Source organism: Neoarius graeffei, chromosome 27 (genome assembly GCF_027579695.1).
Source record: "Neoarius graeffei isolate fNeoGra1 chromosome 27, fNeoGra1.pri, whole genome shotgun sequence".
NCBI lineage: Eukaryota > Metazoa > Chordata > Actinopteri > Siluriformes > Ariidae > Neoarius > Neoarius graeffei.
Genome location: NC_083595.1, coordinates 6,383,363 through 6,397,281, shown reverse-complemented (window position 1 = coordinate 6,397,281; position 13,919 = coordinate 6,383,363). Strand labels below are relative to the sequence as shown.

Sequence of the window (13,919 nt, the reverse complement as noted above, 5' to 3'; positions counted from 1 at the left end):
GAAAGAAATCCTGACTGATCAAAGCACTACATTTATGTCACTCACACTGCATGAATTGTATGAATTATTGGGGATTAAATTGATTAGTGTAAGTGTTTATCATCCGCAAATGGACTGGCTGGTCAAACGAGATGCCTGTGTCAGTTCGTTCATGGGGACTCTAAAAACTGGGATAGGCAGCTAGACCCTCTGTTGTTTGCAGTCCGCGAGGTGCCTCAAGCCTCCACTGGGCTTCCCCCGTCTGAATTGCTGTATGGGCACAAGCCCCATGGGCGCAGCTGCCCATATCAGCTCCCCAAGCACAAGAAAAAAGGGGTTTAGGATGAACTCCAGGCTATGCTTAAGCTGGGGGTAATTGAGAAGTCATACAGTGACTGGCACGGCCTGGTGGTCTTGGTCCCCAAGGCTGACGTGTTGGTCCAGTTCTTTTTGAACAACAGAAAAATCAATGCGGTGTCTAAATTTGACACGTACCCAATGCCTTGCATTGACGACTTGCTCGTTCGGCTTTTTCCACCCCGTTCAGTTTACACCAGTTTGTCGCCTTACAGTTCAGGTTATTCAGGGGCCTGGCGACATTCCAGTGCCCCATGGACAAAGTCCTGCACCCGAACGCTACATATGCTGTGGCCTACCTAGACAACATCATCATATAGAGTAATGATTAGCCGCAGCACATGAAATATCTTAGGGCTGTCCTAGAGTTGTTGAGGTGTGGGGGGCTCACAACTAACCCAAAGAAATGTGCAGTTGGATGGGTGGAAGTATGGTACCTGGGCTTCCACTTGGGTTATGGGCAGGTGCGTCCCCAAATTGACAAAACTGCAGCCATTGTAACTTGTCCAAGACCAAAAAGGGAGTGAGGCAGTTCCTGTGTCTGGCTGGCTATTATTGCACATTTGTGCCTAACTATTCAGATGTCACCAGCCTGGTGACTGATCTCATTATAAACGGGGCACCAGATCCAGTCCAGTGGATGGAGCCATGCCACCAGGTTTTCACCCAGGTAAAGGCTACACTGTGTGGAGGGCCACTATTACACTCCCCTGACTTCTCTCTCCTTTTTATTTTACAGACTGATATGTCAGAAAGAGGGCTGGGGGCTGTTTTGTCCCAGATGGTGAAGGGGAAGCATGTCCAGTGCTGTACATTAGTCACAAACTCTCTGTGCAAGAGAGTAAATACAGCACCATTGAGAAGGAGTGTCTGGCCATCAAGTGGGTGGTCCTCACCCTCCGGTACTACCTGCTGGGGTCCTCTTTCACCCTCTGTTCAGATCACGCCCCACTCTATTGGCTCCACCGCATGGATGATGCCAATGCATGGATCACTCTTTGGTATCTAGTTTTGCAGCCCTTCAACTTCAAGGTGGTCCACAGGCCAGGGGTGCAGATGATGGTGCCTGATTATCTCTCCTGCCGGAGAGGGTGTCAGCTATAGGTTGGATGGCTCCCCAGACTGAGTCAGGCAGTGGGGGTATGTGACAGTGGGGACATGGTCGCGTGCCAATTTGTGAATGGAGGGCAAAGCCAGGGAAGGTGAGTGGCAAATGATCTCACCTGTGTTGTATTTATGATGTGTGTGTGTGTGTGTATGCGCATGTATAGTTAAGCTGAAAAGTGAAAATACTTGGAAGTGTTTGGAATTTACCTGCCTGTCACAGTGCTTCTGTGTTCCGTCACACTGCAGGGGCTGTTACAACCTCAAAAAAGTATTCAATAGAGTGAACTGGACAATCATGCTTCAAATTCTATAAATCATAGGATTGGGTTGGAGAGATAGAAGACTGATTAAAAAACTGTATTGCAATCAAACACTGTGCATATGGGTACTGGATGAATTATCACAGCCAAGCACCATCGGAAAAGGAGTTACGCAAGGATGTCCTCTATCTCCATATTCCAGACAATAAGGCAATAGTAAACAACACAGAGGAAGGATTGAGCAAAATGATCAACAAACTTAATGAGAAAGCAAAGGATATGGGAATGCAGATCACTGTTCAAAAAACAAAGGTATAGTGCATAAGTAGGAAAAGAGGAAAACCTTTGAATATAACTTTGGAAAATGAAAGGTGGGCGGCACGGTGGTGTAGTGGTTAGTGCTGTCGCCTCACAGCAAGAAGGTCCGGGTTCGAGCCCCAGGGCCGGCGAGGGCCTTTCTGTGCGGAGTTTGCATGTTCTCCCCGTGTCCGCGTGGGTTTCCTCCGGGTGCTCCGGTTTCCCCCACAGTCCAAAGACATGCAGGTTAGGTTAACTGGTGACTCTAAATTGACCGTAGGTGTGAATGGTTGTCTGTGTCTATGTGTAAGCACTGTGATGACCTGGCGACTTGTCCAGGGTGTACCCTGCCTTTCGCCCATAGTCAGCTGGGATAGGCTCCAGCTTGCCTGCGACCCTGTAGAAGGATAAAGCAGCTAGAGATAATGAGATGAGATGAGATGAAAATGAAAGGTCAGAAGAAGTGGAGCACTTAACATATCTCGGAAGTTTGATATCAGCAGATGGAACAATTCAGAAAGAAGTGAAATCTAGAATTGCAATGGCTAAATCTGCATATGAAAGGAACAAGAGAGTGTTAACATCTAAAAGTTTACCAAAAGAATTAAGAATCAGACTTTTGAAATGCTTGGTCTGGACTGTCGCCTTGTACGTATCAGAGACATGAACACTAAGGTAGAAAGAAGATATGCAAGATGCATTGGAAATGTGGTTGTGGAGGAGAATGCTAAGGATCACATGGGAGATGAAAAAAACAAATGAGAGCATACTATCAGAACTTGGAGTTGAACAAGAATTGCTGAAAACACTAAAAGATCAGAGAAGGAAGTGGTTAGGACATGTATTGAGAGGGGATAGTTTATATCAGACAGAAACCGAAGGGAAACTAGAAGTGAAAAGGGGAAGAGTAAGAAAAAGAGCTACACTAAACTTGAGAGGAGGAAGACCATATGGAGATTTAAAAAAGAATGGAAGAAGATAGAGAAGGTTGAAGGCTGTCAAACCTGGACGAGGACCTGAACAAAGGCAGAACACTAAGAAGAAGACTGTATTAGAGTGAGTGCATTAACATTAACCTGTTTATGTTATAGCCAGAACTACTGTCTGAGTCTTTAAGACACATTTTGACCAATCTATTTTGAGAATTAAACCTTGCTGCAGAATTAAGAAACTTAATTTCTTAACATTCTAACCAATCAGAATTGAGAATTTGACAGCCTTGTGGAATGACATTTGTTCTATCTGAATATCATCTGACTTAGTGACTAAAAGAGATGGCTTTCATGGCTCCTTGCCTTCAATAGAAATGAAGCCAAAATTCTTCCTCCATGTTGCCAAATTTGGAGCCAGAGTTTGTGCAGTAGGGACTTTCTCCTGCTCTGTGGAGTAAGAGTCATTAGTGTGCATTAGAGATGAGAGTGGAAGTCAGGAACACACAGTTCTCCCAGGACCAAGGTCCAGAGTGTCACCAAAGCTGTCAATCACTTCATTCCCAGGTGTAGCTACACCTTCTTATGTTAGAATAACATAATGTAAATAAGTAATTTCTAGGGGGGAAAATCATGCAGATATCAGCATAGGGAAAACTAGCTGTTTGGATGAGACACTGTAGATGGAAAGACAGTTTAGGTGAGTAAAGTGATGTGGAAAAAATTCTGTTTTGTCATTGAAACACCTGGGGATGGTACACACGATACTGCAGGCAGCCAGCAGGGGCACTAGACCTGGGGTTGCTTTACTTTTTAGAGACGATACACTGTCCAAGTTATTTACTTCGCAATAATTTGATGAACATTTGATGCACATTAAAAATGTAAGTGGGCGGAGCTTTATTGATTTTTTTTTTTAATATTTGATTTGAGCCAAAGTAGCTGTAGAGGGAAGAATCTTATCTTTTTTCTTCGCCTCATGGGTGACAATCCAGAGCCATGAGCAGTACCGCCCCATCAGGCAAACAAGGCTCGGTTCCCCTGGATGAGATCTGTGCGACTATCGCTTTGTCTCCACGGCTCAGGTTCAAGACGAATTGAAGTAGTAATAATAAGCAAACCACAAAAATAATTATGTTTACACACACATACCCTCAAGCTCTCTGTGTGCGAAAGTGCCTTATCCAGGAGATACTGTAGGTGGCAGTAATGTGATTGCGAGCTAGATGCTAGCATACGAAAATGGAAGAACGAAAGAAAGAGAGAGAAAGTGAACATTATATTTGATTAGTTGGTATTATTCCTGTTTTACAAAGAACTTTTTTTAAATTCATGTTATACATCATGAGTCGAAGGTACATATCGAATAAAAATGGCTAGTTGTGAGTCACTGACTGAACAAACTACAGTGAGGCCTTGTTCGGAAAAACCCCAAACTAGCTAACAGCTAACGCTTTCTATGCTAGCTAAAGAGCTGTCCTTTCACTGTAGGGAGACAACGACAGTTTTAAATTGCTGTCAGTCAATTAGCGCGTCCACTGTCTTAAACATGTCATGTCGGTTTTATAAGAATAATTAATGTCTTAATTCATAAAATAATGTTTGTCATTCTGTATTTCCGGTCGTCCTTACTTCAAAACAATTAAGTACAGAGTGACCACCTTCTTCTTCTTCTTCTTCGAAAGTTTAGTCAAGTTTATGAGTCCATATTTCACCAAAAGATGACTTATAAGTAAATATATATTTTTTGAATGTTAAAGTTCTGTGAGTAAAGAAGGTTTGGGCTGGATTCTGGCTGGATGAGAAGCAGGTGCAGTTGGCCTTCATGACCTTTCTGTGGTGCTTTAAGATGGCTGTCTTGGAAAACAGCTCAGGAATGAACATGGTTGATGATTTGACAGATCTCACAGGTGTGAGTTCCACAGGTTCAGGTTTATATTTAACCACCGTTCCCTCCCACATAGTTTCTAAAACGAGATCCTTATGTGCTTTTGCAGAACATGTCCCAACAGGTCCTTTACACTTTTTCATCCTTGGAGTATCGCAAAGGCCTGGTCCTTTACTGAGGGAGTTAACCTGGACTCAAACTCCAGTTGAGTTAATACTACCTGAGCTACAGGTATTAGGAGTGGCACAGTGTTAAAGCCAGCTGAAATGCTTGCATTTTTGGCATCTTATACTAGTATAGATTGTGCAAAAAAAAAAGTGCGATGAATTACACAAAGTTTAAGGTGTCCCTGAAATCAGTGTTAGTTTTTGACAGCTTGGTGTCATGGGCAGTCCAATGTAATGGGACAGTGGTGCTTGAAAGTTTGTGAACCCTTTAGAATTTTCTTTATTTTTGCATATATGACCTAAAACAACATCAGATTTTCACACAAGTCCAAGAAGTAGATAAAGAGAACCCAGTTAACAAATGAGACAAAAATATTATACTTGATCATTTATTTATTGAGGAAAATGATCCAACATTACATATCTGTGAGTGGCAAAAGTATGTGAACCTTTAGGATTGGCAGTTAATTTGAAGGTGAAATTAGAGTCAGGTGTTTTCAATCAATGGGATGACAATCAGGTGTGAGTGGGCACCCTGTTTTATTTAAAGAACAGGGATCTATCAAAGTCTGATCTTCACAACACATGTTTGTGGAAGTGTATCATGGCATGAAAAAAGGAGATTTTTGAGGACCTCAGAAAAAGCGTTGTTGATGCTCATCAGACTGGAAAAGGTTACAAAACCATCTCTAAAGAGTTTGGATTCCACCAATACACAGTCAGACTGATTGTGTACAAATGGAGGAAAATCAAGACCACTGTTACCCTCCCCAGGAGTGGTCGACCAACAAAGATCACTCCAAGAGCAAGGCCTGTAATAGTCGGTGAGGTCACAAAGGACCCCAGGGTAACTTCTAAGCAACTGAAGGCCTCTCTCACATTGACTAATGTTAATGTTCATGAGTCCATTATCAGGAGAACACTGAACAACAATGGTGTGCATGGCAGGGTTGCAAGGAGAAAGCCACTGCTCTCCAAAAAGAACATTGCTGCTCATCTGCAGTTTGCTAAAGATCATGTGGACAAGCCAGAAGGCTATTGGAAATATGTTTTATGGATGGATGAGACCAAAATAGAACTTTTTAGTTTAAATGAGAAACGTTATGTTTGAAGAAAGGAAAACACTGCATTCCAGCATAAGAACCTTATCCCATCTGTGAAGCAAGGTGGTGGTAGTATCATGGTTTGGGCCTGTTTTGCTGCATCTGGGCCAGGACGGCTTGCCATCATTGATGGAACAATAAATTCTGAATTACACCTGTGAATTCTAAAGGAAAACGTCAGGACATCTGTCCATGAACTGAATCTCAAGAGAAGGTGGGTCATGCAGCAAGACAACGACCCTAAGCACACAAGTCCTTCTACCAAAGAATGGTTAAAGCAAGGCTCGACATTTAGGACTGCCCGATTGCCCGGGGCAAGTGAAACGTGCATTCGGGGAAGAGGGATATGTCACCGATATGCCCGACCAGGCAAGTTGGAACGAGCATATATTACAAACTAGCACCACAAAAATTAGGCTTATTGATCTTTTATTTCAGTTCCTAAAAGCGTCCCTCAATAATAATAATAATAATAATGTTACATTTATATCGTGCCATTTTCAAATTCAAGGTCGCTTTACATAAGTCAGAGAAAACACACACACAAAGAGTTGCTAAAGAGTGGTGTTTATGCACTGGTGGAGAAAGATTCAAGATGTTTATTTGTCATATACACAATAACAGACACAGCGGTTTATTATTGGGTAATGAAATTCTTATTTTGCAACTGCCCGACCAAACTATGCTTACCAATATAAAAAGATATATATATATATATATATATATATATATATATATATATATATATATATATATATATATATATAAATATAAAGTGCATATGGAATGCAAAATATAAAAGTAGAATGAAAAACGTAGATAACATTTTAAAAAAAAAGAGGGAGACAAACAATGTGCAAACATAGAGGTAGATATACTGTGCAATGTATTGTGCAAAATTGCTAATATAGAGGTAGATGGTGATTATAATCCGTGGTTCAAAAGCCTGGTGGCCTGGGGGTAAAAACTATTTGTCAGTCTAGTAGTCCTTGCTTTCACACTCCTGTAACGTCTGCCAGATGGTAGGAGTGTGAATAGTCTGTGTTGTGGGTGTGTTTGGTCCCTGATGATGCTCTGTGCCCTTTTTGTGACCCGGGTGTTGTAAATGTCCTGTAGTGGGGGGAGGACAGCTCCACAGATGAACTGTACCATTTTAATGACATGCTGGAGAGCCTTTCTGTCCTGAGTTGTGCAGTTCCTGTACCACACAGTGATGGAATTTGTCAGGACACTTTCCACTGTGCACCTGTAGAAGTTGCTGAGGAGTTTGGTGGACAGTCCAAATTTCCTCAGCTTCCTCAGGAAGAAGAGTCTCTGTTGAGCCTTCTTGATGGTCTGCTGTGTGTAGTGTGTCCAGGTGAGATCCTCACTGATGTGAGTTCCGAGGAATTTAAATGTTTTCACCCTCTCCACCTGTGTCCCGTTGATGTGCAGCGAGGCATGCTGGTCTCTCCTCCTCTTCCTCAGTTCAATAATCATCTCCTTGGTCTTCTCAGCATTCAAGGAGAGGTTATTTTCCCGGCACCAGGAGACCAGCTGAGCCACCTCCTCCCTGTAAGCTCTCTCATCTCCGCTGGTCATCAGCCCAATGACAGTGGTGTCGTCAGCGAACTTGATGATGGAAGTGTTACTCTGGGTGGGGGTGCAGTCGTAGGTGAAGAGTGTACAGGAGTGGACTGAGCACACAGCCTTGGGGGGTCCCTGTGCTCACTGTCTTGGTGCTGGATGTTCTGGTACCGACTCTGACAGCCTGGGGTCTGTTTGTGAGAAAGTCCAGGACCCAGCAGCAGAGGGATGATGTCAGTCCAAAGGTGGAGAGCTTCTCAGTCAGTCTGCTGGGGATGACGGTGTTGAAGGTTGAACTGTAGTCCACAAACAGCATTCGAACATAGGTGTCCCTGTGTTCCAGGTGTGACAAGGCTGTGTGGATGGCTGCATTGACGGCATCATCAGTTGAACGGTTCTGATGATATGCAAATTGAAGGGGGTCTATTGTGTCTGGGATGTCCTTTTTGATGTATGACATGACTATCCTCTCAAAACACTTCATTAGAACTGAAGTGAGTGCAATTGGGCAATAGTCATTCAGGCATGTTCTATTGTTTTCTTTGGGAGGGGCACTATGGTGGTGGTCTTGAAGCATGTGGGCACAAAAGACATGGAGAGGGACAGGTTGAAAATGTCTGTGAAGACCTCTGCTAACTGTGTGGAGGAGGCCCTCAAAGCATGGCCGGGGATGTTGTCAGGGCCGGCTGCCTTTCGGGGATTAGTCCTCCTGAAGACCTTGCTCACCTCGGTTATGGTCACAGTAGGTGGAGAGCTCTGTGCTGCCTCTGTTGGTAGAATCCCTCTGTGTTGGTTGGTGTTGGTGTCGAAGCGAGCATAGAACTCGTTCAGCTCATCTGGTGATGTGTTGTGGTTGGCTGTGACCCTGCTGTTCTTCTGCTGGAAATTGGTTATGTATTGCAGGCCCTGCCACATGCATCTGGAGTCTGAGGTGTTGTAATATCCTTCCAGCTTCAGTCTGTACTGCCTCTTGGCTTCCCTGATGGATCTGTGTAGGTCATATCTGGCCTTTTTATATCCATCTACGTCACCAGAGGCAAAAGCGGTGGTTTTTGGTTAGGATATATTTTGCAGCACTTGGTGGGGACAGTGTCATTAATACATGTACTGATGTAGCTGGTGACCACAGATGCATATTCCTCTAAATCCACAGAACAGTCTTCTCTCAAAGCAGCAGTCTTAAATACATCCCAGTTTGTAGAACTGAAGCAGTCCTGAAGCACCAGATCAGTCCCTTCATTCCAAACTTTAACAGTTTTACTCACTGGTGGGGCTTGTTTGAGAAGGGCCTTGTAAGCTGGGTAGAGGAACACAGAGATGTGGTCAGACTGTCCAAAGTGGGGGCGGGGCACATCCTTGTAGCCATTTCTCACATTGCTGTAGACATGGTCCAGGATGTTGTTGTCCCTTGTCGGAAAGCTCACGTGTTGATGGTACTTCGGTAGCACAGTCCTGAGGTTGCAATGATTAAAATCCCCGGCCAGGACGAACACGGCATCTGGGTGTGTGGTCTCGTGTTTGCAGATGATGTCATGTAGTCGTCCTAGCGCTGTAGTGCGGTCGGCCCTGCGGCAGGATGTAAACAGCCAGCATAAACACAGCACTGAACTCCCTCGGTAGATTAAAGGGTCTGCACTTCACCATCAGCACTTTAATGTCTGCACAACAGTGTTTTTCAACCACCTGTACGTCTGTACACCATCTGTTGTTAACATAAACACACACACCACCACCTTTGTTTTTAATGGAAGCAGATGTGCAGTCTCCGCGGTGCATGGAGTGGGTCTATAGTTCAATGGCCAGGTCTGGCAGGCTTGCAGTAGTCCAGGTTTCTGTAAAAATCAGGGCACAACACTCTCTGATCTCACGTTGAGATGTTATCCTGGTTCTCAGCTCATCCTATTCTCGAGCGAGCGAACGTTAGCTAGCAGAAGGCTAGGTAGCGGTGGTCTTGTAGCTCTAGCCTTTAGCCTATCATGTAGCCTGCCTCTCTTACCGCGCCTCCGTTTTGGGTGCATGGATCATCGGCCGATCCACGCACCCAAAACGGAGGTGCGGTAAGAGAGGCGGGCTACAGCCGGGGGTGGCTCAGCTGGTCTCCTGGTGCCGGGAAAATAACCTCTCCTTGAATGCTGAGAAGACCAAGGAGATGATTATTGACCCAAGGAAGAGGAGGAGAGACCGGCATGTTCATGAAACAGAAAGGTTTTGAGATGAGATTTGAAGAAAGGAAGAGAAGAGCAGTCACGGAGGGGTTGAGGAAGGGAATTCCAGAGCTTGGGGGCCATGGCACTGAAAGATCTGCCACCCAGGGTAGAGTGTCTAGTATGAGGAACAGCAAGGAGATTATAGCTAGAAGATCTGAGCGAGAGGGATGGAGTATAAGGGGTCAGGAGATCACAAATCTCCTGGTTTCTGTAAAACCAGGAGATTTGGACAGTGAAAATTTGGAGCCGATAAGCATGATTTCTGTTTTATCTATGTTAAGTTTTACACCAGGAGAAGGAGTAAGGTTATGGAGAGCTTTGATGGTGAGTAGTATGATTTTATATTTAATTCTTGACAGAACAGGTAGCCAGTGAAACTGAGAAAGAACAGGGTGATATGGGCAGATGGTTTGGTATGGGTGAGGAGTCTCACTGCAGAGTTCTGAATGTATTGTAGTCTTTGAAGGGATTTAGTGGGGAGGCCAATGAGTAGGGAGTTACAATAATCTAGGCAGGACATAATGAAGGAGTGGACCAACTTTTGAACACCACTAGTGGAAAGAAAGGGGTGAAGGTGGGCAATGTTCCGGAGGTGGAAGAAAGCTGTCCTGGTGAGGGATTTAATGTGGGGATCAAAGTTGAGTGAGGGGTCAAGGAATATTCCAAGGTTTCTAACAACAGGTGAAGATTTAACAAGTGCACCATCGATGTTAAGACTGAAACTGGAGGATTTGGACAGTGAAAATTTGGAGCCGATAAGCATGATTTCTGTTTTATCTGTGTTAAGTTTTAGAAAATTATTCTGCATCCACAACTTTAGGTCTGATAGGCAGTCATTGAGGGAACTGGGAGGGGGTCAGTGTGGGAGGATGTAGTGAGATATAATTGGATGTCATCAGCGTAGCAATGGAAATTAAGACCATGGTTATGAATAATTTGAACAAGGGGCAGGATGTATGTAAGGAAAAGGAGGGGCCCAAGAACAGACCCCTGGGAGACACCATGAGTAATAGGGGACATGGAGGACTAATGTAAACCCAGTGTGACAAACTGTCGTCTGTTGGTGAGGTAGGACCGAAACCACTGGAGGGCTATGTCTGTGATACCAATATCTGACAGACGGGAGATGAGTGTGTCATGATTAATGGTGTCAAATGCAGCAGATAAGTCAAGGAGAATGAGAATGTGACATGAACCACTATCAGCAGACAGGAGGAGGTCATTTACCACTCGCAGGAGAGCAGTCTCTCTAATGTGATGTGTGCAAAAACCAGATAGTTTTCAGTGAGAAAGGGATGAAGTTGTGAAGCAACCACTCTTTCCAGTATTTTTGTGAAAAACGGGAGGTTGGAGATCGGTTGATAATTAGACAGAGGTTGGATCTAAATCAGGCTTCTTTAAAATGGGAGTAACTTTAGCCGTTTTGAGGGCAGTGGGAACAACACCAGAGTTGAGGCATGAATTAACCAACAGTGCAATTGGTTCCCAGATGATTGTGGAGCATGCCTTGAGTACAGGAGTCGGGGCAGGGTCAAGCTGACATGAGGAGGAGTTAGACTTAGCGATGATATTGGAGACAGAAAGGGAGTCAACAGTTGTGAAGTGGGTGAGTTTTGGGCCCAGAGGAGGAGAATCGGGCTCACTACGTATCCGCCATTATGTCTTGGCTGTTTTCTTAGTCTCAGTTTCATTTACTGATTTGCAAGTTATTTTCTATACCCCTGCTGTTGTAGTATGGTACGCATACTATTTATAGACCCCTTGTGCATGACGTCACGCATCATGTGATAATTACAGCTGGGGATAGACACACACTCATGCAAGCAAAGCTTAATCTGTCTTCAATATGGTTAATTTTTGTACTGTTTTTGCTTGTTCAAACAGAGAAATAGATAAACGGCATTACCGTCTCCCCGCTAGCAATAAAAATGTTAACTAATAGAAACAAATGCTTCAAGAGCAACGAGGAAATGAGTTGGTAAAGAATATGAAGAGAGGAGCTCAGCCTGAAAACTCCTGAGAAATTCACGATTGTATTTAAAATGCATTTTACAAAAACAAAGTCGAAAGCGAGTATGGAAGAGTTTGCTTCAGAATCTTGTTTTATTTGTTTCTGCTTGCATTTGAGTCAGCTCCTTCATGAAAGTGTTTGATTTTCTTAAAAAAAAATCAAACACTTTCACACAACTCGGGCATCAAAAACTCAACAAGGAGTGGCGTGTGATAAATCCTGAAAGAACAGATTAAGAGCAGAGAGAGCTGGAGCTTTGTTTCTGTTATCAGAGGAACACAGTCCTGTGCAAAATATTTATATATCTTTTTTTTGTTTATCATCTGCCTCTAGGGGGCGGCACGGTGGTGTAGTGGTTAGCGCTGTCGCCTCACAGCAAGAAGGTCCTGGGTTTGAGCCCCAGGGCCGGCGAGGGCCTTTCTGTGTGGAGTTTGCATGTTCTCCCCGTGTCCGCGTGGGTTTCCTCCGGGTGCTCCGGTTTCCCCCACAGTCCAAAGACATGCAGGTTAGGTTAACTGGTGACTCTAAATTGACCGTAGGTGTGAATGTGAGTGTGAATGGTTGTCTGTGTCTATGTGTCAGCCCTGTGATGACCTGGCGACTTGTCCAGGGTGTACCCCGCCTTTCGCCCGTAGTCAGCTGGGATAGGCTCCAGCTTGCCTGCGACCCTGTAGAAGGATAAAGCGGCTAGAGATGAATGAATGAATGAATGAATGAATCTGCCTCTAGGTTTATTAAAAAAAACTGTGCTGCTTCATGACCCATGGCTGCACTGATTCAGTTACAGGTTGCCAGATCTGCATAAACCCCCCCCCCCCCCCCCCAACCTACACACTAATATCTTAGTTTCTCACTTCTTGGGGGAAATGGAAGCATCGTCCAGCACTATTTTTGTGTTTTCCCAATTAAATAGTCAAGCCGTTTCTTATCAGTAATACCATTTAATCCATCTTTTGGTCCAACACTATCTCCAACATCAAGTTAGACAGATGAACATTTACCAAACCCATCACTAAACTGAAGATGCCACCTACGTCAATACAAAGAGTAACCCTCAGATGGACTCATGATGGCTGGAGTAACAGAGGCAGGCCCAAGGAAATTTGCAGGAGGACAGTTGAACAGGAAATGAGGGAGAAAAATTGAGCTTGTTGGAGGGCTTTGGTGGAATGGTGGAGGCCTCATGCTCTACTTTGGATGACAACGAGGACTAACAAATACCATTTAATCCAAGTGCAAATGAATTATGTTGTAGTTTGTGTTAATATATTATTTTTTTTTTACATTTTCGTCAGGCGGCACGGTGGCGTAGTGGTTAGCGCTGTCGCCTCACAGCAAGAAGGTCCTGGGTTCGAGCCCCGTGGCCGGCGAGGGCCTTTCTGTGTGGAGTTTGCATGTTCTCCCCGTGTCCGCGTGGGTTTCCTCCGGGTACTCCGGTTTCCCCCACAGTCCAAAGACATGCAGGTTAGGTTAACTGGTGACTCTAAATTGACCATAGGTGTGAATGTGAGTGTGAATGGTTGTCTGTGTCTATGTGTCAGCCCTGTGATGACCTGGTGACTTGTCCAGGGTGTACCCCGCCTTTCGCCTGTAGTCAGCTGGGATAGGCTCCAGCTTGCCTGCGACCCTGTAGAAGGATAAAGCGGCTAGAGATAATGAGATGAGATGAGACATTTTCGTCATTAACCAAAAATTTTGAATGCAGTACAAACACCTGGAACACAGCGCTGAGTTCCGGTTTGATCGAATGCTGTGTAACAAATGAAATAGAATAGAAATGTAGATACATATTTAATTATTTAAATAAGACTGGAGAAATCTCCACAACTGGGGAAACAAACAAACCACTTATTATAAATTCGTGACTGTTATGCCTCCACCACCTTAAGGTGCAGGAGGCATTATGTTTTCGGGTTGTCCATCTGTCCATGCCTGTGTCCGTGTGTGTGTCCATCCCGAAACCTTGTGAACCCGATATCTCAAAGGCTAATGAAGGGAATTTCACCAAACTTTCACCATTTGTGCGCTTTGGGACAAACATGAACTGA

At 44.3% G+C, this 13,919-nt stretch overlaps 1 protein-coding gene across 1 annotated transcript in view; it reads left to right on the top strand.

Moving 5' to 3' along the window:
* The first annotated feature begins 2,892 nt into the window (after positions 1 to 2,892).
* Positions 2,893 to 13,919, top strand: part of LOC132874792 (uncharacterized) — a 38,894-nt gene continuing 27,867 nt past the window's right edge. The window contains exon 1 of the mRNA XM_060911192.1: positions 2,893 to 3,056. The gene's annotated coding sequence lies outside the window, so the exon portion shown is untranslated. The remainder of the gene's footprint in view (positions 3,057 to 13,919) is intronic.